The 22,969-nt window shown below is 51.1% G+C and overlaps 1 protein-coding gene across 1 annotated transcript in view; it reads right to left on the bottom strand.

The window, feature by feature from the left end:
• The window catches only part of PLXNA2 (plexin A2), a 212,657-nt gene extending 199,496 nt beyond the window's left edge, over positions 1-13,161 (bottom strand). The window contains exon 1 of the mRNA XM_004424854.2: positions 12,502-13,161. The gene's annotated coding sequence lies outside the window, so the exon portion shown is untranslated. The remainder of the gene's footprint in view (positions 1-12,501) is intronic.
• Positions 13,162-22,969: the final 9,808 nt, after the last annotated feature.

Genomic DNA, 22,969 nt, shown 5'->3' with positions numbered 1-22,969 from the left:
CACACTGAGCAGGGGAAGTGCTGTGGAGCCGGATGAAAGAGACACGCGGAGACTGCGGGGTGGATAGCATTCTGGACAGAGGTCTGTGCCAAAATGCACAGGCACTCGGCCTGAGGGACCCTTAACACCCAGAGTGGCATCAGCCCCTCGGTGGTGAGCGGACAGGAGAGAAGAGACTTTTGAGGCCCTTGCAGCCTTATCAGCTCCAGGCGTCTAGGACCCCAGTCCCACTGTGAGGGAAAGTGAAGGGCACAACTATCAGAGAGGCTCCCAGCACAAGGAGAAGAATGTGCTGGAGGGGAAGCAGGGGGGAACGGCAGGCCGGTGCAGCATGGGGGGACCTGGGGCCGGAGATGAAAAGAACTCCCTGAGTGAGAATCTGGCCCCCGATGATGAATGGGGTGTGAGAGAGGAGCTTGGAAAAGGGTAAACAGCTAGGAGGGAGGGAGGGGTGAGGAGAAAGAATGTTGAGGTCAAAGAGCAAAGAAAATGCTCCTGGAGTGATTGATTCAAGATCCAACATGTTGCACACCCGGATGGGTGCACATGTGCACACAGATGTGCTCGGCCACGGCCTCCCCTCCCACGCCCCTGCCAAGGTGGGAGCAAGTCTGCTTTTCTCCCAGACCCATTCTGTGCCCTCTGGACAGCTTTTCTTCAGATGTTTTGTTCTGAGGCCCCAAGGGACCCCACTGTAACATAAACGAGCATTTGTGCAGTGATTTCATAGTTCACTAAGAATTTCACGTACATTATCCATTAACGTACCCCTCACGCAGACCTATGAGAGACAGCAGCATCAGCAGCAGCGTTTCACAGGTGAGAAGACTTAACCATATTCGAGGTGAAATATTTTGGTGAAGGTACCAGATGCAGAGGAAAGGCTTGAACTTGGGGCTCTCAGAGTTAAACATGTCACCCTGCTGCTCTGCTGCCTGGAGTTGTAGATGCCACCAACTGACACCTTCAAGGAGAGATCACTCCCTCCAGAGATCATCCTCTGCCTTCAGGTAGGGGAGACTCTGCCATACTCGGGGTACACTGTTAGCACTCTTCTGGAATGGCGGTCAACTCAGACCTGAGTTCTTGGGGACCCCCTGTGAAAGAGGAAAAGGCCTGGCTGGGAGCTTCTGGTCATCCACCAAATGACATTTGGCTCTCTCCCAGCCCTGGCTGGAGGGAAGCACGGCTGAGGAGGGGCTGAGGACTGGAGACAGCCTCAGGGGCTGGCGCAGGTGGTGGCAGATGGAAAGGGTCCAGAAGCAGGACTTTGCAGGGAGGGAGGCTGGGGTGCCAACGTCCCCTCCCCACCCAACCTGCTATTATATGTGGTGCAGAAAACTAGCTGCTGACTCCCCCTCTGAAGACCAGGACATTTCCACAGTCCCTGCAGCCAGACCGAGAGGAGAGCACAGGCAGCTCCTACCTGCCCCTGACTTCTCTCCCCACCCATCTCCTCCCAGCTCTCTACCCGGGCCCTGGGCCCTGCTGCGCTTCAATTCTCAACCCTGGCAGATCACTGATTAATTCAGGGCTGTTTAATAACCCTTCTATTTCAATGAAACAAGCTGTCTTGTTTTCTTTATTTTTAACACCGACTTTCGTTTCTTTGCTAAGCATCTTACTGTCATTTAAATTTCTCTGTCTCCAACCAAGCTGATAATAGACTGGAGTGAGCAGCTGCTTCCGTCCTGTTTATGACAATGATGAGAAGTTAGAGCTGTGCAGGCAGAGAGCTGACCAAGTCTCGGTTCAGAGGGGTCTGTCCCTGCTTGTAGAGGGAGTGCTCATTTTAACGTGATTAGGAGAATTCTGGCTCCAGGAGAGAGCAGGGCTTATCCCAGCCTAGCCTTCCTGGCACCTTGCTTTGGAGGGGTTTCGTGGGGGTGAAGGTGTGAGAACCAGCTCTATTTACTATGGAATTAAGGCCAGCAGCTGCGGGTCCTCACGGACTTGACACTCAACTTCACTCCTCAACAGCGTCTTTTCCTCTGTTGAATTTACCAGGCAGCAAACGGGAAGACTCAAGGTTAGAGGATTTGGACGTGGGTGGGGATCTCAGCCATCACCTACTACACCTTTCTGCTCCACACAGGCATCCCTTCTTGAGACCTGGTCATCACCTTCCAACTCGGCTTGAATTCCCCACATGATGTAGAGCTCATTCCCTCCCTAGATAGCTCCTTCTGGGGCTGGATGGCTCTAGTTAATCTCTCTCTCTTCTGTCCTCCTGCAATACTTATATTTAACTTGTATGGCCATTATTTGTGCGCATTCCCTTTCTCCTTTGGCACACTGTAACTCCTCAAGAGCCAGGATGGTGACTTGCCTTCTTCCCATAATACTTGGCACATAGTTGATATTCAATAAATGTTTGTTCAATCAAATTAAACCATTTGTGCCAATTTCAATCTCCTTGTAAGTATTGTACCTTTCTCCTACCTGGGCAGGTGCCTGGTGAAGCTTCCTGTTTTTCTCTACCTGGACAAGTGTTCTGCCTCTTCCTGTCCTTAGGCCAGAAATGGCTGCTTCCGCAGGAGCCAGGGCCCCACTTTGTCCTCCAGGTCCCCAGGGACTACACAGCTGGTGGAAAGCTTGGCCAACAAAGCTGGGGGCATGCAGGGGAAGCCAATCAGGTGGCCTGGACCGGGTCATCTAGATCCCAATTCTGCCTCTCATTCTCTCCGGGTTCGTCTGAGAAAGCTCCCAGGTGCATGGTGCACAAACCCTGGCTGGCCGGACACTACCCGCCTCTCGCTCCCCGGCAGCCTCCCAGCCGCACAGTCTGCAGGCAGCTGCTCGGGTCATTGTCTCACCCTCTTCAAGTTGTGAATGCTGAGTCTATAGAGACGGAAACACAAACAGTGCCCACTGTGCCTCTCGGGGAGGGTGGGGGGAGCTCGGCCTTGCCCCAGCCATTGACTGTGCAAATAGCAAGGCTTGCTGGGGATGGAGGAAAGCTGGTTGGAGCTATTTAAGAGAGGGGGTCTTTCTACACCACACCTCCTAGCGCCATGGGGAGGCAGTCGGTGTGTCCTAAGGGCCAGAAGAGTGGCCGAGAAGGGAAGAGGTCAGTTCTCAGGGAATACTGCTTCACCGTGAGGTGCTTGCCTGCTCAAACCTAGGAGAGAGAGAGACGGGGGAGGTCGCTGGGTACCACCTGTCCAGCTGGAGAACAAGAGACTGGAAAGAGAAGGTGGCTAAGTGGGCGAATCAAGAGAGTGTGCTGGGCTAGGCTGGGGCACACAAACCCCTCAAATGCAGAGCCTCGAATGGCCACTTGCTGTGTGACTTGGGGCAATCCACTCATCCCGTGTGCACTTGGGTTTCAAATTTGTTATGTGGACCTAGGTAAAAGCTGCTATTACTCAGAAACATTTCCCAAGTATTCTACGCATAACACCTCCTTTTGTAATTCTGTTTTCTTGATAATTTGGAGAATAAAGTCGAGGCACCTTGTCACACTCATTTTCCACAGCTGGCTCTAGAACAGTGCTGTCGAATGCACAGGGCTCTCTCCTCTCAGAGCCACCTTCCCACGCTCTGCACTTCCAACAAGGGACAGGGCCCCTTGTGCTTCAGCTGGGAGGGCCATGCAGGAGCTTCTGGGGCTAGCAGAAGAAGCTGATGTGTCTCCGCAGACATCCTGCTATGTTCTGACTAATGATCAGTGCTGGCCAAAGATCCAATCCCTGAGCCCCAGGTCACGCTGGGGCTCAGGGGCCCAGCTCCTGCTAATACTCTTCCTGCTGTGTCTGGCCCATTCATACTCATGCTCCGAGGAGCTCTCTCTGCAGGAGAGATGCAAGCCTTATTGCAGGCAGGCAGCCAGAGGCACAGTGAGATCTGCCCCTTCCCCTACCATAGGAGGTTGTCTCCCAGAAAAATGCCAGCTTACCAGTTCTACAACAGTATCGTTCACGTCTACTCTTAGACCTGAAGGCATCAAAACCCCAAGGGTAGCAAGTTCAGAATTCAAATTCCAGCCCCACTGGTTAAATGCTAACCATGAGCCACGCACGTGGCCCCGATGCGAGATCACCTTTGCTTTCCTCTCAGTTTCCAGTCTCCACTGAGTCTTCAGCCTTTTATCTATTTTTATATACAAAAACCTTCAGCACACAGATTTTCTTTAAATAAAATCTTATTTTTCTCAGAAAATTCCAAACAAATTCAGAGAGAGGGAAGAAGAATGTCCCTAGCTCTGCTTTATTCCTGCTCTAAATTTTAGAACAGTTTTGCACATTTGCAACAATTGTCATTTTCCCGAATCCCCTCACACCATCTTCCTATGCCTGGCTCCAGAAACAAAGGCAAATAAGGGCGCCCGAGGAGTCATGAAAAGCATTCATTCCCACTGTACAGATGGAGAAACTGAGGTGCAGGGTAAGGGGCAAGAGCCAGCTCTCCCAGAGTGTCTCGCGGCTCCTCCTCTCATCTCCCTCCGGTGACCAGGGAGCAAATGGAGGATGAGCACTGGCCGGCAGGTGAGAAATCTTTTAGGAAGAGGGAAGAGCTACAAGTGTGAAGGAAGGCCCTTTGTTCCCGTGTGTCAGGACCCCATTCTGACACCCGTCTCTTCCTGACCATCTGTTCTGATGCCCCTCAGTAGGGCCTGAACCTCCCACACGAAGGTGCCGGGTGTGGCTTCCCAGATTCACAGGGAGTTCAGATCATTTTCTCTAAGTCTCTCACAGCTGGGTCCTTGGGCCCAGAAAGCCGAAGAAGGCTTCACATCCTGGGGGTCACTCAGAGTGGGGCAATAGACTTGAATTTTGTTAATTCCCGGATAAACCTCAGGGGGGTGTTTGCCTAGCAGAAACCCTGGGGACGTGGGTTTAATTCCACAGAGTCCAGGGACTTGTCAGGAAGGTCTAGGCGGCTGGGGTGAGGGTTGGGGGCCAGTCTTGTCAGTGGACTGTGAAACCCTGACCGCCTCTTTCCTGGAAAACACCACCACCTGCCAACGTGGAGTGGGGACCAGGGACCCGGTAGAACTTGCTGACCCAGGAGAGGACTCTCCTGTCTGGGGACAGGGAAGGAGCCTGGTCTTCCTGTCTGGCTTGGCCAGACGACCCCAAAGTTCAGAAAATAGGCTCTTCCCCCTCAGGTATCTCTGTTGCTCAGGAGAAAAAAATGGGAAGCCCGGGGAGCAGTCAGGGGAGGTGGGAGGTCAGAGGCCAACGTAATATTTACCCAGCCCAGCCGAGGCCTTTCGCTTTTATGAAGCAGGAAACCACTTCAAAGCGGCAACGTCCCCTTTGCCTCTTCTGTCTGCCCACTGGTCCTCCTGCCTGGATGGGGCAGGCAGGGCTTTTTCACCCACCCCTTCCTCTCCCCCTGAACCTTCTGCCCTCTCTCCCTTAAAGGGAGGAGCCCTCTGCTCTGCCTCCCGCTGAGAGAGGTTCAATGACTTGTCCATAGTTGCAGAGCAATGACAACACCTGGGTTCTGCTGACATTATGAGCCTGTCTTATCCCCGGCTTTCTCATTTTTACTCGGACAGTGAGTCGTCTGCCACACAGGACGTGGGGGAGGCACTGGAGTTACAGTTCCTCATCCCAAGACCCCATTCCACCACCAGAGCAGAAAGCAGAAACTGAGGGTAGAAGGCCCTGGAGACTAGAGTCTAGTGGTTCTTCACATTGAGGGGGGAAGGTCATAAACGCCTTCTCTTCCGAAATATACATATATATGTATTTCTCCCCCCACACATTTCTTGAAAGCATAGACTTGCAAGAGTTTCAAAGTCTTCTTAAAGCCCAAGTATGCACCTAGTTCTGTCCATCCCAGGACAGGGGTCCCCCCACCCCAGTCTTGATTTGAACACTTCAAGATGCAGGAAGACCACTACCTTCCATTATAGGATTAGAGCCAGTTTTTACATTGAATTGAAATCTGCCTCCTTCTAACCTCTCTCCCTTTAATCCTCCTCTGCCTTCTTTCTGGAGAGAAATGGTTCCTTCTCCAGGCAGCAAACATGGCAGAGACGGCTGGTGGAGTAGGCTCTCCTGCTCAGCCAAGGTGTAGGGGTAAAATCCAAATTTTTTTCTCCAGTCCGATCTATTTAATGAATTCATTCAGATAAGAGTGGGTGAGTTAACAGCAGGGTGCTGGACACTTAAATGTGAATACAGATGAGTAATAACATGGTTCCTGATGAACCACACTGACAGTCCACGCTGCCAGCTCTAGGGGACTGGAAAGGAATGCAATTTACATAGAATACAACATGAAAGCCCCTCGGGAGTGTGCGATGTGATGCTCCTGCTCTAGGATGTTGACAATAGAAAACCCGTTCAGTGTTGTTAGCTTAAAATCCGGAGGAGAACGAGGGAAAAAATGGTTGAGGGTAGATCTGAGAGGTTGAAGAATGCGAGAGCATTAGATAGTCATTCTTGACAGGCAACTGTGACATTCTCAGGCAACTGAGTCTCCTGGAAATCTATACCTTCCACTGACTAGAGCAAAAGCTTCCAGAAGCTTCCGTGCCTTCATTTCCTCTGACCTCCCAGTACACAGTTAACTCCATTCTGCTTACACTAAAGTTCTTTGAGGGTACCTGGCTTATGTAATTCTCCCTCCTCCCAGGATTCTGTAAGTTTCTTGAAGGGAGGATCTACTGCGTGTTCATCTCTGTACCAGGAGCACTCCCAGCACTACATAAGTGATCGATTTCTATTTGTTTAAACTTAAATGGATTCCAATTCCTGCTTTTGGGGTCTTCCTATTTGGCTCAGTGCAAGGGCAAGAAGTGTGGTGTAACAACTCAAATGTGAAGATTGAAGTTGGAGGGGGTGTTGAGTTCTTCCTCACTCCTCTTTTTTCTATCCCTCCATATCCAAGCAAGAAACTAGGGTGGGAAAGGAGCCTGTTTAAATACAAAAAGAGAAAGCCTGGGAGTTGAATTCCCCAGACAGCGCAGAGAAGCACTGGAGGTGCCTCTGTCAGAAGCTGCTGTCCTCTCTCTCGAAGCTTCAGAGGAAACGTGTGTGTTGGAGGGGCACAGAGGAGAGAGGTTCATCCACCGGCTATTCAGTCTGAGCCCCAGGATCCCTCCCCCTTTTCCTTCTCGAAGACAAGTTGAACTTTCCAAGGGCAACTCCACTGCCTTTTATCTCTCATACTGAAAGTAATTTTAGCCAAGGAAAAGCAGGATTAAACTTTCATAACATGATACATTCATCTTGTTTTTCTTTTTTCTTTTCTCTCTCCTCCCTTCCCTCCCTGCTTGACCCCAGGTACATCTGAGACAAAGGGAAGCCCATATTAAATATCAGAGGATGGTCTCAGATCTGAAAAGATGCTACTTTCTGGCCCCCTGCCCTTCCTAAAACTTCAATATTTTTCCATATCCCTGTTAGTTATTATCTCCTCAGATGAGAAAAGCCTCTGGACTCTGCTCTCTCTCCATATTGTCCTCTGCTAAAATGAAAGGGGGAATTATAATTCAGAGAAAGGTTCCCACAGAGAAAATGAAGACAAAGATGGAATCGGTGATAACAACACTGACATGCGTTGAGTTCCTGAAAGGTCTTTTTAAAAAAGTCTCCTCAGGAGCAGTTTTGCCACCACCTGAGAGGGTTTCAAAAATCCGCATTTAGGGAGCTGGAAGAAGGGAAGGCATGTGAAGGCGCCTTGGGGATGAGCCAAAAACTCGTATTGCTGATAAAGAAAGGCAAGAGCTCTTGGCGGGCCAGCCAGCCAGCCGACTGGACTGCCTGCTAACTGGAGAATGCACCGCCCCCCGCCCCCCGCCCCCCGCCCCCCGCCCCCAGACGCATCCTGTCGGGACAGGCCTCTCCCTGAGCTGCTCGCACAACCCGGGCACCTCCGCTTAATGCTGCAGGCGCCTCTCCCCCTCCCCTGCAACCAGACGGGGCCCAGAGGTCCCACTGGCAACAGGACCCTACCAGTTGTGGTCTCCGGGTAGTGACAGCTGGGAGTTTCTAATATATCTCATCTATTTTTTTCTTCCCCCCCCCCCAAAAGAGCACAAAAGCCACTGTTGAGGGCCAAGCCTGGTTTTCAAGAGTCCCCTCTAGTGGAGGTAACTTGCTACTTCAGCTTCCCAACTCAGCCCACACAGAGCCTGCCCTTGTCTGGGATGACTGAGAGGAGCCCCCTTCTGCCTGGACTGGTCTTTCCCCCTCCTTGCCGTGTTTGCTCTGGGCTCTATGCACTCCATGCACACTGTCAGTCTCTCTGTCTTTATCTTCCTTTTCTTTCCCCCTTGCCTCTCTCCATTTATCTCTGACTGTTTCCACATCTTGACTTGAATCTGTCCACGTGTGCCTTCGCTCCTGCATCTCGGTCTGTATCTCTGGTCCATCTGCTGGTTTTTTCTGAAGTTCAGGATGCCAGGTGTGACAAGCTGGAAATGCTTTGACAAGACCATGGATCAAATGCCCTAATCTCAGAAGGCCAAAACAGACCCAAACCAGATCACAGGGAGAAACACGAGGACAATCAAGCGTTCCTGGAGGCATAGAACTTTGGCAAAAACTGCCTCCCCATCTCCACCCTCCAAGCACACTTGGGCCTCGTGAGTTGATCTATATGTCTGAAGCAGTCCATAACTGTGCTTGGAGCTCCTGCTTTGAAGTCCTATGTGACACCAGCTCGCTCCCCTCAGTTAATGCTCCCCACCACCCCGCCTGCTTCCCAGTCTCTGACATGCACCCTGCCATGCAAACAACCTGCGGCAATGCCTGGGTGAAGGGACAGCTGGCAGGGGGTGGGAAGAGGGTGCAGGTGCCAGGGAAGAGGGAGAGAAAAGGTGAGTGGGGGCCAGGACTGAGGCTGGGGCTGAAGGCCATGAGGGGAGACAGAGCAAATGTTCTGTTGGGGCGAGAGGGGAACACCTGCTGGTCCTCTGGGTTTCCGAGAGATATCCTTCCACCCAAGCGGGAGATATGGCCAGGGAAGGGCAGGGGGTTAATGGCTAACCAACTGCGGGAGCAGGGAATTTGCCTTTCAGCTCTCACCCTCCCTTTCTCCTCTCCCATTACACTCTTACCCAGTAGGGACCCTGCTCCCCAACAAAGAACTTTCTCGCCTCTCTTGCTGACCTCAAATTCCAGATGGAACAGTGTGGAGCTAGATAAAGAGGTTCCATATGCCCCAATGCCAGGGAATGGGGCCCTAGAGAGCCTGAGAGCTAAGCCGAGGAGAAAGGGGGTGTCCTGTTCTTACCATACATCCCTCCCAGGCCCTTGGGACCAGCTGTTTGACCCCGGGAGGAACAGCCTCTCTCTCTCTCACCATGGGGCTCACCTTCAGAAATGACCGAAGAAGAAGTGAACGCACACCCACCCCTCATTTACTCTAATCAGGCATGAAGTCTTTGTACCTAAGGGAAAAAACTGTTTCCCATAAGGGAATCAGTTCCATTCATCATTGTTTGAACTGAGCATATGTGAAGGGGAGAAACAGAATATTCACATATAGTGAATTGATAAAAGACTGCCCCCCTGGGGAGGGTGGTAGTGATGGAGGGCAGGGGGTGTGCACATGAGCTATAAAAGGACAGTACCTCCAAGCCTGCTTCCACTAGTTTCCCTGCGGACGGTCCTGAATTATTTGCAGTTAACAGACTGTAACACAATGCTCCGGTCTCTTTATGATCAGAGTGGGGGTAGGGGTGGGGGTGGGGGGCTCGGCTTGGCGCTCCTTGCCTCTCCATTTGCCATAATGGACAGAAGTATATTGGGCCCCATTCTGTGTGTGTGGAGACAGCTGTGTGGCAATGTAGGGAGACAGCTGGGGGCTGGGGGCAGTGTTGCTGCTGGAGACCACACTAAACCCCATATCTCGGGGAGACTGCTGTAGAAAAGGAGGCAGGATAGAGATTATAAAACCCCCAAACAGTGACAACTCCAGCACCATAAATATTTCATAGTACCTGAACTGGCGTGTTTAAGCTGCTGCCAGCTGCTGCCTTGTATATTTAACTGTGTCACTGGTTTTGCCTCCCGCTCGTGTGCTTTCTTGTAACATGCCCATGAAATAAAGATTAGCGAACTCATCAGAAGTATCTGTAAACGGGAAAGGGGCCTAGGAGAGATGTAGCTCTTCTTTGAGGGTTTTCTTTTCAACCTCATTTTAAGCACAGACTCGAGTGCAACAGATGGTGAACTTTTACATCCACACCTGCAGCTTTTGATGGTCAAGAGAGTTGGAGCATGAACGTTCTCTGGTGCTTTGGGGACACGGGTGGGTATTCAGGCCGGCTCTGAAAGGAGGTCACCAACTTTGTAATGACATGGTTTCTTTCAGGGGATGGACATGCCACAGTACCATCTATTCTTCATTTAGACTTGGGCTGAAAGCCCAACCAGCCCCTCTGCCCTGCTGCAGGCTGCGAGGTACCCTCATCCTTATGTGCGGTCAAAGAGAAGGGCCAGGTGGGATCCCCTGGCCAGACTCGTGGTCCCCGGGCAGAGGAGACCTTCTGGCACTTTACCACTTCGGATCCTGCTGCTCCTCAGCAGCATCTCCACTGCACATCGCTCCAAATGTCACTTCCATTTAACTGCTTTGCAAGCCAATTTGCCCCATCCTAATGCAATTTGCTGAGGACAGTGAGGGAGCAGAGAGGGCAGTCTGCACTGCCTTCTCTTTATCAGCGGGTCTCTGGAGAGGGTTGGCTAGGGGACAGAGGGGAACAGCTCTTTTGGGTAATGCTGACAGTGAAAGCAAGTTCCGGGATGAGGAAGGGTCGAGATGAAAGGCAGAGATGCCAGGTGGAAGAAGGGAAAAGAAAAACAACCTCGCTAGGGTATCTTGACAGATTGCTCTCTCAGTTTCCTTGGTTCCCTACCCTCTCTCCTCACCACCACCCCCCCCCCCGCACCCCCCAGGCCAAGGAGGAGAGATCGCAGGTAATTAATTCAAATGGTGCTATGTGAGGTGAGGGGGAAGTTAATGAATTCTTCTCTCTTCTTGCCAGGAGGTCAGAGGAGAGAGGGCTACTAGAAACTCCAGGAGCTTTCTGGGGTGATTGCACAAAAGTTGTGCATTTCAATGAGGAATAGCTGAATTCCTCCAGCCAGAGCTATCTCTTCCCCAGGCTCTGTCACTCTGTTGAAGGCCCCAGAATCCAAAGCCTGCCCAGAGGGAAGAGTGAAGTTTCAAGGTCTGGGAAAGAAGCCCAGCAAGACAGGAGCCCGCTATTATGTAGGAGGGGGAGAGCTGAACCCCAGTCCTGCTCCCAAAATGTCCAGCCCAGCCCTGATATTCATCTGAGTCTGCTGCTCATAAACCTTGTCCACTGTGCTTGTGAATACAAGGACCGGGATGAGTGGGTCCCAAAATTTCTGTGGGTTCCTCCAAGCTGCTGGACCCCCAAGCCACTGCCTCAAGCAGCCCCACTCCCTCAAACTGGTCCTGTTGTTATGTCCCTCGGATACCCACTACTGGTATGCCACTATTAGCCTAGGATCTTAGATTCCAACAGGAGACCTGATTGGATTTCCATTGCCCACCCAACGGGGCTCTCATTTCTAGACTCTGAACTGACCCAGAACCCCAAGTCTTTTACCCAGCTCCCCCCTCCCTACTATCTCCATCACTCAGAGCTGTTCCAGTAAGTAGCTCCTCTTAGAGCAAGGGTCATGCCAAACAGGTGGACATTTGTCAGGGACCTGGAATGGCAGTTTCTGGTGACTCTGTCCTTGCCCATCCAGACTGTGATTAACATTTACAGACACTACCTGTGGGATGGATAAAAAGAGCTAGAATTTTCTGAGATCCCCACATCACTTGTGGGGGGGGGCGGGCAAGAAGGAGCACACGGAGGGAAATATTCTCAAATGGTTAACAAGTAGCCTCTCAGAGTTTAGGCAAGCTCCTACTTCAGCCCCCAACCCTCTGGTGCTGCTCAAACCAAGGGATGGTCCTGATGGGTGCTTCATCACGAGGCAGCACAGAGGGGGTCGAGGGGCACTTATCCCCATTCAGTGCCTTGGAGTTGCTCCCCGAGCCTCACGGACCCCGCGCAAATGATGCATTCCCCCTTCGATTCCCAAGTCCCCTGATCGGAAGGAACAGCCAGCAGCCGCCAGGGACTCCAGCACCCAAGTGAACGCCCCCAAATCGAGCACTGGCCACTGTGGCCTTGGGCTCTCTTGCTCATGCTACCGAGGCCCGCTTTGGGCTCCAGCTGTCGGGACAGCCCCACCACCCCTGTGCTCCCCAAAGCCGCAGAGTGCCGGCAGGTGCGCGGTGCAGGCGCGCCGCGGAGCGCCGTCGCCAGCAGCCGGTGGCTGGGAAGCCGGTGCCGGCTGGGAAGCCCGGGGCGGGAGGCAGCGGCTCGGAGTCCGCTCGCACGCGCGCGCGCCGCGTTCCGGCCCGCGAAAGTGGCCGAACCCGCGCGGGGACTCGCCCGCCGCAGCCGAGCCCGGGGGCCTGGGCCCGGGACCCCAGAGAGGCGGGCGCGGGAGGAGCCGCCGCGGGGTGTGCGCGCGACTGGGGAGAGGGCGGAGGGCGCCGCCGACTTACCCAGCTCGGCGACGTCGGTCTGTTCTTCCGTCCCCGGTCTGTCCGCCTCGGCCGGCGGCGGCTGCCGAGGGCGGCGCGCTGCCCCCTCGCTGCCCGCAGCTCGAAATCACGGGGACGACCAAAGCCACATGGAGTCCAAATTCATTAAAATCCACGTCAAGCCACCAGCCACTTATCTGTATTCCTGAAGTGGCCCCTTGGTCTCCGGTCCGCGCGCCCCTCCGTCCTCCGTCGCCCCGCAGCAGCCCCACCGGGCGCTGTCGCCGGCTCGCGGGGGGAACCCGGAGGCGCCGAGGGGGCGTGTGGGGGTGGCTGGCGGTGTCTCTCCTTGGGAAGCAGCAGAGCCCCGGCTGTCTTCAGATTTTTCCAGCGCGACTTTCCGGGCTCCTCTGACATCAGCAATCCCGGCGCTTCCTTCCCTTCTTGCTCCCCGGTTCGTTCACAGTCCCATTTCCTCCGGGAACCTGGCTTGCGAGATCTATTTCGAGGTTTGCCTCGCTCGCTCCCGCGCTCGCGCTCCCCGCCGCTCCCCAGCTCTCGGGGTCTCTCTCTGGATCGCTCGCCCTTCCGGCTGAAAAATTCCCAGCAACTGCGCTCAGCCGCCCTCCCGCTCCAGCCTGGCGCGGACGCCGCTCCGCCCGGCAGCTCCGGCTCCCGCGGTGGCGGCGGCGGCGGCGGCGGCGGAGCCCTCAGCGCCGGCCTCCCTATATTACCATGCAGCTCATTATCATAGAGGCCGCGCGCGTTAACCCCCTCCCTGCCGGCCGCGTCCGCCCGGGCCCGGGCCGCGCCCGCCGCTGGCACCGCCCGCCGCAGCCAGCCCCCTGCCCCCTCCCCCGCCCGCCCAGACTTCCTCCTCCCCGAGCTGTCAACAAAGGAGGATAGGGTTTGGCATCGGGAGGCCACCCCGCTGCCCGCCCTGCGCGCAGCTCAGCCTGGACCCACTGGCCACTTTAAGTGGCCAAGGGGGCAACGAAATCCTGCCAGGGCCTGAGGATTCCGGTCGAGGCCTTGCGAGCCCCGCTGGCTTAGCCCCGGGGGCGGGGAGCTCAGGACGCAGGCAGAGTGGGTGAGGGCAGTGGGGACGTGGGCTCCCCCTCCCTTAGCATCACCTGTCACCGCGCACATCCTGCACACTTCCCTCTTCATCTTTAATTTGAGTGAGGGGTGAGTGGGGAGGAACCAGCCCTGCCTGATGAGCTTGAGAAGGGGGTCTTGGAATTTGCAGGAGCAAATTTTCTTTGCTCGTGAATTTCAAAAAGCCAACAAGCTGTCAAATGAGTTTTGAAGTTGTTGTTGTTGTTATTTTTATAATACAAAGATAAGCCTTGCTCTGAATCTCAAGCTTCCAGCCCTGTTAGGGATCCTGGGCACCTGGCAAGCCTGGGGCACCAGACAGGAGCTTTCTATATCCAGACCAAGGGAGGCTGCCTGGCAGGGGAATCAGAGAGGTGGCGGTAAGATAACTTATTTTAATAACCTAAGGTGAGAGAGGTTTCCTGATGGCAATGCCTCGGTGCCTTTACGACCATTGATTCGGTGCCATCTAGAGTCTCAGGATCTCCGCAGCCTCTGGACGCAGCTTTCCGAAAGGGGCCTGCAAACTAGACACCAGCGAGTTCGCAGGATCTGCGTAGTCCATGCTCGCGATTAGAGCACACGCGAGTTGACTCAACACGTCTAAGTATTCTGCTAAACTCCCTCTACTGCCCTCTCGTGGCCACAGTCTTCAGTGGTATAAGTAGAAAAAAATTCACTCCTGAAACCCTCAAGGGAGTCACATGAAATTCTCAGAGCAGTAGGGGCCTTTAAAAAATAAGGAATTTAAACTCACCGGTCATCTTGCACAATCATCCATTAAGTACAGGAATGGGAAAAATCTAGGCTTTACTTCACCTACAGAAATTAGCTAAGTCTTCAAAAGTTCTTTCTTCATTGTAATTAGCTGAAATTTGTCTCCCTGTGACTTTCACTGGTTATCCCTGGTGTCCTGTGGAGCCACAAAGAGTCTGTCTAAGCTGTCTTCCCTCATCCAAACCTGTTCTTTTCTCTGAACTTCTTTAGCATTTATTGTTGGCACCCCTCCAGGCAATTATCACAGGTTACCCTATATTATTATTTGTCTTTATAAATAGATCTTATCTCCCCATTCAGAAAGTCTAGTCTACCTTCTTATCTCTGGGTAGATGGAATCTAAACCACAATTTATTAAGGAAGATGACTTGAAGAACATGCTAGAAGCTTTTGTAACAAATTTCTCCCATTTGTTTGATACATGGAGCATGGGTCTGGCCAGCTACACCTGAGGCAGTCAGTGTTAGGGTTGGAAACATCTAGTTGATAAAGTTGGAAGCTGAAAATTAGGGACTTTCGGTTCTACATCAAGAGTTGTGTGACCCTGGGAGAGGTCACACCTCTGCTCCCTGCCTCAATTTAATCATGTCTTGGGAAGATTATAATACAATTTAAATAATTTTCTAATACCACTTCTCCCACCTGTGGTCCAGAAATAAAGCCTACAATGAAGAGTGAGGAGGGATAAAATGAAACAGACTCCTCCATTCACCTCATCCTTCGCTCCCAGCCTCCCCGGCCCTTCCCAAATAAAGGGAGAGAAAAAGAGAGGGAGGAAGAGAGAGAGAAGACAGACAGCATGACACAATGTCACCCAGTTTCCACATTGCCACTGAACAGGGTCCCAGATCTGAGTCCTGTGAGGTTATGGGAGTGCCCATGCTCACCATAACAATGGGAAGAACACTAACCTGGTCTACTGGAATGTACCCTGGATGAAGTTCCCTTAACATCACTGGGCCTCGGTTTGTCCATCTGTAAGACGAGAATTTCTACTTTCAATCTTCAGACAGTTGAGGAAATTAAAACAGATATATGTAAAAATGTTAAAAGAATTAATAGTATCATTAAAGTGGAAAGATTTGTTCACGTTTTTAGTCCTAAGAGACTAGAACAAATATGGATCTTACTAGTTAAGCCCATAATTGTAACAATGTATCTTCAGAATAAAAAAAGAACAACTCAGGTTTATAGTTTGTATTTAGATATAACATCCTCTGAGGCAATGGCAATATACATGAGCCTTTGGTCTTCAATAATCACAAATAACCATATCCTTTTGATCACTGCGTAGTCATTCATTCCACAAATATTATTTATTAGGAGCAAATTTATTAGATTTCTTCCTTTAATGGAATGGTATACAGTACAGGATTATCTCTTCCACACATATTTTTTAAGAAATCGTACCAATAATTCAATAGATTCCATACCCTCAGACCTGTCTGTGTCTTTCTGGGACTTGAGTTTTCTGGTATCTATCTGGCCTTTGATGTCTTCTTTCTCATCCAGCTGATGTCAAACAGCCCCTGGGGACTCATCAAGTCTTTGCCAGTGCCTTGCAGTCCATCCTCATTTCCATCAGGAGGGATGGCCACAGCCCAGCACAGTTCTGGGCAAATCATGGGTATTTAATAAATATTTATCAAATGAATGAATGAATGGATGGATGGATGGATGGATGGGTATGTGTTTGTCTTATGCCAAACCCTCATTTTTGGAAAATCCTAGCAAGCTCAACAGAGTTCTCCTCCACCCCAACCCACCCACCTGCAACAGTCATAGTACTCCTGGAACCTTACCCTTGCATGGTTCTCTGTGGCTACTGCATTGTCATCCCTGGCCCCAGGCCTCTTCTTTGCTTGTCACTAGATGAGTGACTTGGGAAAGAGGTAAGAGAAGTAGGAGAGGACAAGGCAACAGCACTCTAGATTGAGCTGAATTTTTCTTGGGAGAAAGGAGTATTTTTCTGGCGGAGGCGAGTCTGGCTGAGCAGGGCTCCTCAGGCCCTTGAAAGCGAGCCTTAGACTTCGGGAAAATAAGCCCAAATAGGCAACTGGCCGAGCCCCAGGGGAAGTCTTCTCTTTGTCACAGCAGCAGCTCCAGCCCCACAAATAGATGCCAGTACGGTAGCCCCTCAGATCACAGGAGGTATTTTTGGTCCTGGAAGCCAGCCACACTTTGGCAGGCTTTCAGCACGAAGTCTGCTCCTTTCAGAGGTGGGGGGTGGCAAGCCCTCAGTGGTTAGCATGGGAATGCTGCCTGCGAGTGTGCGCGCGCATACGTTTAGGGAGCCTTGAGTTGGATGGGGGCTGGGCTTGGGAGGCTGTGTGCCTGGACCTGTGGTTGGGAGGCGAGTGGGTGCCTGTCCACCAATGTCAGCTGTGGGTGATCTTTGGGCAGTCTATGTCTGTTACCAGGCTTGCATCTGGATCCTAAAGCTGAAACCACTGATACCACGACCAACTCGATCTATCTCTGCCCTGAGATGCGTGTCATCTTTCACTTGCCGGGACCCTGGACTTTCATATTGTAAGGCAGGGACACGTTCTCCTTGTGGGTGGGCCCTTCTGTGCTGTACCTCACCTTCACCCAGCAGGCGCTGTCAGGCAGCCTCCGTGCAGAAGCAGCAGCCCTCTCTACCGCCCACCTCGTTGGGAACAAGAGGATTGGTCTGACCGCCAGACTGGAGTGTGTGGGCCAAGTCCCATGAATGGAAGAGGAGGCGGCTGAGATGCCAGAGTGGCTGGTCTCAGGCCGGGCATTGGGGACAAGGGCCCAGCACACAGCAACAGAGCACCTGCTCCAGGATTCCCAGCACGGTTCATGAAGATGTCACCCTCCACTGTCCTCCCCTCCCATCCCCTCACAAATCCCATTTGCCTGTGTACTTCTAACAGTAGCAAGCCTGTTAAGGCTCCAAATCAAACAAAGGGGGAGTTCACTCCTTTCTTGCTAACCTTCTCACAAGTGGAGCTGGTGTCCCTGTATACCTTGCCCTCTTTCCCTAACCCTCTCTCCCTCTGTCCATCCATCTAGAATGTTGCTCTGTGAGGAGAATATTCTCTGTGAGGCCCAGCCAACTGCAGCCTTAAACCTACTGAAACAGGTCCCCGGAACAATTTGCAAGAATCCTGCAAGGTAAGAACGTTGCAGGACAAGGAGTGAGCGTGGACTACTGGCTTCAGGCATGGACAGTGAGGGTGAGGTGGAGGCCTCAGCTCGGGATCCTGACTTCTGCTGCTGCTCCGTGCCTGGCACTGAAGGTCTGAGAAAGGGCCCTCTTCCCTTATTGTTTTTAAGAGATTCCAAAAATGGAGACACTACGTATTTGGTCATGTAATCCCTGGCTAAGCCTCTTGGTGCCTCAGTTTCCTCATCTATAAAGTGGAAATAATATCCCTGGCCCTACATATTCTGCTTCACAAGAATCAAACAAGATACTGGCTGTGAATCAGAAAGTATTATACTAATGCATGGGGATGTTGTCTTAAAATCTAGAAGTTTCTTCCAGATCCAAGCCTACTTCTTGACTGCTATAACTACAATTCTACAGTTCATTCTCTTAGTTTTCAAGGGAAAACTCCTGGGCTCATTAGAAATACCCCTCTGCTTTTGGGGTGACAGCATGATCTCCCATCACTTCGAGGTCCTTCCTTTTCTCCCATGCCTCCACTGGAAAATGCTACAGACCAAAATAGATTCTGTCTAGTTACCTTCCCATATGGAATCGCAAAGCACATCCATGCTGGAGTTGGCACTCATTGCTAGGCAGTCCACATAGGTACCCATGCTCTCTCAGGCAGGCAGAGAAGATGGGGAGTGGCTGAGGTGCCACGGAGAACACCCCTTGATTGTACAGGAATTAGAACAGCACTGACCCCCATTGCCTGAGATGTATTATGAAGACGCACTTTTGGGGTCCTTCCCTGCTCAGCCGCCCCCACCTGCCAGGAAGCCCTGTACCAACCTCCTTGGCTTTGATGACCCAGCCTGGTTCTGATGACAATTTCTCTCAGAGAATCAGTTGGAGCTGGGCTTTCTGAGGATTCAGTGTCTTGTGGGCAGGCACACTCAGGGCCTTCTGGGCTGAGAATGAGTAAGACTGGACAAAGCCAGTGCAATTTATCCCTTTGAGATCGAAACTCTCAGAACCAATTGGAAGTGATCATTTTGTCCAGATTTCTTCAATTAGACAAAATGATACCTTCCCTTCAGTTGCTTATTGTTATCATTATCTAATGGTAAGTGCTGAGATGTACTGGGTGTCCACCCTGTTTCAGTTGCAGTGCTTGGCCGTTTACCTATGTGATGCCTCATCCTCAAAAGTCTAATCTTACCGGGTAAGTATTATCACCCCATTTCACAGATGCAGAAACTGATGATCATCAGAAAGTCAAGATATTGGTCCCATGGTCACCCAGGTAGTAGGTGGTGTGGTCAGGATTTGAACCCGGGTTTATCTGACATCAGTTTTCTCTATGCCAGGAAGCAGGAGGCACTGGGCTTCATCCCTCTTCTTCGCACTCAACCAGCCAGCGACCCGGAGCCCCTGCAGCAGGACGGCTCCTACAGACTCATCACAAATCCAGCAAAACATCGCTGGCTTCAGTTCTACTGAGGGTCGGGAGTGTCATTTTCTCTTACAAAGGAGAGCATGTTGCAATTGTTATCACGATTATTACAAACAATCACTCTAATGAGCTCAATTCTCCCCTATTTTGCAGGGTGCGCGTGTTTAACAATGAGAGTTGGCCCAGAGGAAAGAAGTTGCCAACACATGCAAATGTCCACTAGCTTATGTCACCTCTGCCCCCCACGATGCCACCTACGTGGCCACGCCTGCCTATCAAAATAATGGGATAATTGGGTGCAGCGTGTGGTGCGCCCACCCCTCAGCGAGAGCATGCCAGTCGGTCTCTGTGGGAACCCACAGGGAGGAGGGTGAGCAACACACCACTGTCTGCCTTCTCCTTGATTGCATCTGTGCCCTACAAACCCCAACAGAATTGAACTTACATATCTTCTTAATTAGGGGAGAAAGGAAGACAAGAATGATAGCAGAAGAATTTCTTCCTGCCTCTGACTGCAAACTCTTCAGGGACAGAACATTAAGCTCTCCCTCTGCCTGCCCCCAGCCTCCGACTTCTCTTTCCTGACTGATATCTGGAGTACCCAACACAGTGCCAGGCCCTCCCTGGGACTGGAGCCCACGTGTGATGAGAGTGATGAACAGGGGCTGGTTGGAAAAGCTAGACTCGGCCCCGGGGCCTGTCTCCGGTCTGCTGTGAGGCAGTGCAGAGCAACGGTTGGGGCAGTATTCGAGGCCTCAAGCCAGACAGGTGGGGGCTGGTCCAGGGCCCTGTGGGGGCGGAGGTGGGTGGGGCCTTGCCCTGAGAGGAGGCTGGCAGAGGATAAAGTCCGTCGCGCCATGCAGAAATAAATAAACACACTGATTCAGTGAGTCCAATACCCTGACATACAGGTGCAAACCCCAGTGCTTGCTTTAATGCTGCAAATTTAGAGCAGGGTGTGAACTACTAAGGTCTAAAAAGAAAAATCCAGAAATGGCACAAGCTCCTGGCAGGCAGGAATCAGCTGCATCATCACCCACGTCATGAAACAATTAATAGCCAACGGAAAACAACACTTTAACGTTGTTTTCTGTATTCCGAGTTTTGAATTCCTAGAAAGAAAGGTCCATACTTCCCCTCCTCATCAGTTTAATATTAAGTTCACAATTGTTCATTTTGCGAAATACTCGTATGCTGGATGTTCTGGGTAGTGATGAGATGGGAAGGAAAGATCAACACGAGTAATTCTGTGTTTCTATCCTCTTTCTCTGTGGGGTCACAGCACCATTTTTCTGGAATGGCTTCTATTCACTCAGAATCAACATTCCAATGAGAAGACTGCTAAGTCCATTAAAAAACAGAGGTTGGAAAACCCCCTCTTGGGTGTCAGGAGACCTGGGTTCTAATCCTGCTTCTGCTGTTCTCTGGCCTGGCACAAGTCCCCTCCCCAATTTGGTGCTGGTTCCCTAACTGTAAAAAGCAGAATTAGGCTCTGTGCGCCCGTCTCTCCTAGCACTGCCCACTGTCGTCACTCCAACTCTCTCCTTGGAGAATGGAGGAAGGACGCTGGGCACAAAAAGCCTTCTCGCAATGGCTAAGAAAGCCTGGTGCCTAAAAAATTGACGAGGGAGTGCAATACAGGGACAGAGCCTAGAAATAGGATTTTGCCTTTGAATTGTCTCAAGTTGGATGATTTTTCTCTCTGCCTACCTTTGATAAACTCTTCAGTTCAGGGCTCTGGTGTTACGAATCTTTCTGAGTCATGGGTGGCTCCAGCCCCTTCCATTCATGCAGCTGACAACATTTCCTGATGTTTCAAAGGCCGAAAGTATGGGAAGTTGGGGTATCGTGATTTACCTTCTCTCTTCTTCCCCTACCTACCTTGCTCTCCAGCCTCCTGTCTTGTGGAATCCCTATTTTGCGTTGTTCCACAAGGTCCCGGGGTGACAGCAAATCCCAGTTCTGGCTACCGCCCAGGACGTGGGAGCCCCAGCTCCTGGCCTCCTCGAGAGAAGCCGGAGAACAGAAAGCCTTCTGTGGTCTCTCGGGGACATCACCCCCCCTGGTGGAACGACGGGGAACTTTCCTGGCTTCAGAAAAGCTGGGCACTGCGGTTACCTCTCCTCTGCAGTTTTCAGTGTGGCTAATAATTATTACCTTGTGTTAATCACGACAATGGAAGGATTGCAGCCCGTTATTTTGAAATGATCGGCTCCATTCAATGACTACTTATGACAGCAAAGGGGAAACATCAGCTCCGGGGAGCCCCCATGTAAATGGGGAGTGGAAGGAAAGATCAGGAATAATGGAACGTGTATTTAGTTCCATTTTCCTCCCTAAGAGGGCCCTGTCAGAGTAATTTCCCCTTCCATGCACTATACCTCTCCATTATTTACAATATCTTCCTGGGAGAATAAAACAACCCTGGACCCCTCCTCCCCATCTCCCCCTCCCCGCCCCCCTCCCCCTCCCCGCCCCCCATCAATTGTGTCTCTTTCTGGAGTTTGGCAAACACAGCTACTTCCTCCCGCTGTGCTTTCACTGGAGCTGCAATGAATGTGGCTCTAGTTATTTTTTTCCCTTAATCATTCTTTTTCTTTTTTGCTGGAGAGCATTTTCACGAAGCACAATCACAGAGGAACAGAATGTCCTGATGTTTGGGTGAGCAGTATGGATTTCTTTTCTTTTTTCTTCCCTTGAATAAAAATAACACCCCATAACCATAATATCAGAGGACTTACAGGCCGTTTTCCCAGGCATTTAATAATCTTGCCCAACCCTCTGTGTTCAGTCTTATTTCTAACAACTGCTACGCACCCACCCCAGCCATACTTGTTCCCTCTCGGTGCCTTGAAATCGCTAAGCTCATTTGATCCCCTGAGCTTCTGCTCACGTTATTCCTGCAGTCTGGAATGTGTCATTCCCCTTCCTCACTTCCCCCAGCCATCCAATGCCTGAACAATCTTTAGGACCTTCTCAAGATCCATCTCTTTTATATCTTTTCCAACCTTTGCTAAGGGCGCTTTATGCTCAGACAGTGTTTAAGAATTTATAAACTTGTTCCTACCCATTGTAAGCTTGGCATAGAGAATTCACTTAATAAATGTTTACTGAATTACTTTCACTAATGGAACCTGCCATTGTTTACCCATTTCAGAGATGATAAAGGTAAGGATGTTCAGAGAGGTTAAGTAATGTGTAGATCACATGTCCAGTAAGTGGCAGAGAAGATACTGGAACTCAGGTGTTTTAATTCCACATCCAGGATCCTTTCCATTCTGCTCTGCTGCATTCCTACTGCAGTCCCCTCTGACCTCTCCTATTACTCATCAGTGTGCTTAACTTCAGCACTTCATTTTTCTCATCAGATTGCAAATTCCTCATGGGCAGGGACCATGGCTTATGTTTTTCTTGTACCTTACATTGGAGGTGAAAGTTGTTTATCAATCTCCCATAACCACTTCACCCCAACTTTTCTCCAGTCTGTCAAAAACTGGCTAAACATCATGGGACCAAATTTTGGAAAGTGTGAGTTCTGATGCTGGGGTCTCCTGTGGATCAGCATTGGCCAACAGCCATGTTCTATGTTCCTCTCTAAGGCTGACACCAGAAGCCGTCCGGCTCTGCGCTCTTGATCTGAGTCTCTCTTTCATACAGGAACATAATGACACGGGAATGTCAGGAGGCCAAATGTCTCCTCCTTTGTGACATTAGAGATGCTTTCAGTTTCATTGCTGCCAGTTCTACCATCAGGGACAGCCACCAACACCTCCAGCCTTGTTTAAACAAGGCACTGTCCTCTCTTCCCTGTTGACTGATGAGCTCAGAAAAGACCCTTTGACAGAAGAATGTGTCAAATTGCTTTCCAATTTCTACATCCACCTCATCCCGGGACCTATGAATCACCTCTGTGCTTTTGATGAGCTTCAAAAGTCAAAGTAACGCTTGTTTCTCTTAATGTAATAATATTTAACAGTTAATATTAATAACTATTGTAATAGTATGTATAGCAAGTTACCATTGGCAAAGTTTTCATGTAC

The sequence above is a fragment of the Ceratotherium simum genome, chromosome 2, assembly GCF_057802395.1.
Source record: "Ceratotherium simum simum isolate JZ-2026a chromosome 2, ASM5780239v1, whole genome shotgun sequence".
Classification (NCBI taxonomy): Eukaryota; Metazoa; Chordata; class Mammalia; order Perissodactyla; family Rhinocerotidae; genus Ceratotherium; species Ceratotherium simum.
This window is presented reverse-complemented; position numbering and strand designations above follow the sequence as displayed.